Source organism: Triticum dicoccoides, chromosome 3B, assembly GCF_002162155.2.
Source record: "Triticum dicoccoides isolate Atlit2015 ecotype Zavitan chromosome 3B, WEW_v2.0, whole genome shotgun sequence".
NCBI lineage: Eukaryota > Viridiplantae > Streptophyta > Magnoliopsida > Poales > Poaceae > Triticum > Triticum dicoccoides.
The window spans coordinates 366,908,105-366,910,951 of NC_041385.1; positions in this window are offsets into that span (position 1 = coordinate 366,908,105).

A 2,847-nucleotide genomic window follows, 5' to 3' on the forward strand; every position below is an offset into this window, starting at 1 on the left:
CTGTGTCGAAGCTAGCATCGACGTAACCCTTTACGACGAGCACTTCGTCACCTCCATAAACGAGAAACATATCCTTAGTCCTTTTCAGGTACTTCAGGATATTCTTGACCGCTGTCCAGTGTTCCATGCCGGGATTACTTTGGTACCTTCCTACCAAACTTACAACAAGGTTTACATCAGGACTGGTACACAGCATGACATACATAATAGACCCTATGGCTGAGGCATAGGGGATGACACTCATCTTTTCTCTATCTTCTGCCGTGGTCAGGCTTTGAGCTGAGCTCAATTTCACACCTTGCAATACAGGCAAGAACCCTTTCTTGGACTGATCCATATTGAACTTCTTCAATATCTTATCAAGGTATGTGCTTTGTGAAAGATCTATGAGGCGTCTCAATCTATCTTTATAGATCTTGATGCCTAGTATGTAAGCTGCTTCTCCAAGGTCCTTCATTGAAAAACACTTATTCAAGTAGGCCTTTATGCTCTCCAAGAGTTCTATATCATTTCCCATCAACATTATGTCATCTACATATAATATGAGAAATGCTACAGAGCTCCCACTCACTTTCTTGTAAACGCAGGCTTCTCCATAAGTCTGCATAAACCCAAGCGCTTTGATCATTTCATCAAAGCGAATGTTCCAACTCCGAGATGCTTGCACCAGCCCATAGATGGAGCGCTAGAGCTTGCATACCTTGTTAGCATTCTTAGGATCGACAAAACCTTCCGGCTGCATCATATACAATTCTTCCTTAAGAAAGCCGTTAAGGAATGCCGTTTTGATGTCCATTTGCCATATCTCATAATCGTAGAATGCGGCAATTGCTAACATGATTCGGACGGACTTAAGCTTCGCTACGGGTGAGAAGGTCTCATCATAGTAAACCCCTTGAACTTGTCGATAACCCTTAGTGAAAAGTCGAGCTTTATAGATGGTAACATTACCATCCGCGTCCGTCTTCTTCTTAAAGATCCATTTATTTTCTATCGCTCGCCGATCATCGGGCAAGTTTGTCAAAGTCCATACTTTATTTTCATACATGGATCCTATCTCGGATTGCATGGCTTCAAGCCATTTGTTGGAATCTAGGCCCGCCATCGCTTCTTCATAGTTCAAAGGTTCACCGTTGTCTAACAACATGATTTCCAGGACGGGGTTGCCATACCATTCTGGTGTGGAACGTATCCTCGTGGACCTACGAAGTTCAGTAGTAACTTGATCCAAAGTACCTTGGTCATCATCATTAACCTCTTCTCTAGCCGGTGCAAGCACCACAGAAACATCTTCCTGAGCTGCGCTACTTTCCGCTTCAAGAGGCAGTACTTCATCAAGTTCTACATTCCTCCCACTTACTTCTTTTGAGAAAAACTCTTTCTCCAGAAAGGACGCATTCTTGGCAACAAAGATCTTGCCTTCGGATCTGAGGTAGAAGGTATACCCAATGGTTTCCTTAGGGTATCCTATGAAGACGCATTTTTCCGACTTGACTTCGAGCTTTTCAGGTTGAAGTTTCTTGACATAAGCATCGCACCCCCAAACTTTTAGAAATGACAGCTTAGGTTTCTTCCCAAACCATAATTCATACGGTGTCGTCTCAATGGATTTTGATGGAGCTCTATTTAAAGTGAATGCGGCAGTCTCTAAAGCATAGCCCCAAAATGAGAGCAGTAGATCGGTAAGAGACATCATAGATTGCACCATATCCAATAAAGTGCGATTACGACGTTCGGACACACCATTACACTGAGGAGTTCCAGGCGGCGTGAGTTGTGAAACGATTCCACATTTTCTTAAGTGTGTGCCAAATTTGTGACTTAAATATTCCCCCCACGATCTGATCGTAAGAACTTTATTTTTCTGTCACATTGATTTTCAACCTCACTCTGAAATTCCTTGAACTTTTCAAAGGTCTCAGACTTGTGTTTCATTAAGTAGACATACCCATATCTACTTAAGTCATCAGTGAGGGTGAGAACATAACGATAGCCACCACGTGCCTCAATGCTCATTGGACCGCACACATCAGTATGTATGATTTCCAATAAGTTGGTTGCTTGCTCCATTGTTCCGGAGAACGGAGTCTTGGTCATTTTGCCCATGAGGCATGGTTCGCACGTGTCAAATGATTCATAATCAAGAGACTCCAAAAGTCCATCTGCATGGAGCTTCTTCATGCGTTTGACACCAATGTGACCAAGGTGGCAGTGCCACAAGTATGTGGGACTATCATTATCAACCTTACATCTTTTGGTATTCACACTATGAATATGTGTAACATCACGTTCCAGATTCATTAAGAATAAACCATTGACCAGCGAGGCATGACCATAAAACATATCTCTCATATAAATAGAACAACCATTATTCTCGGATTTAAATGAGTAGCCATCTCGTATTAAACGAGATCCAGATACAATGTTCATGCTCAAAGCTGGCACTAAATATCAATTATTGAGGTTTAAAACTAATCCCGTATGTAAATGTAGAAGTAGCGTGTTGACGACGATCACATCGACCTTGGAACCATTCCCGACGCGCATCATCACCTCGTCCTTCGCCAGTCTCCACTTATTCCACAACTCCTGTTTTGAGTTACAAATATGAGCAACCGCACCGGTATCAAATACCCAGGAGCTACTACAAGTACTGGTAAGGTACACATCAATAACATGTATATCACATATACCTTTGGTGTTGCCGGCCTTCTTGTCCGCTAAGTACTTGGGGAAGTTCCGCTTCCAGTGACCACTTCCCTTGCAATAAAAACACTCAGTCTCAGGCTTGGGTCCATTCTTTGGCTTCTTCCCGGCATCTTGCTTGCCGGGCACGGCACCTCCCTT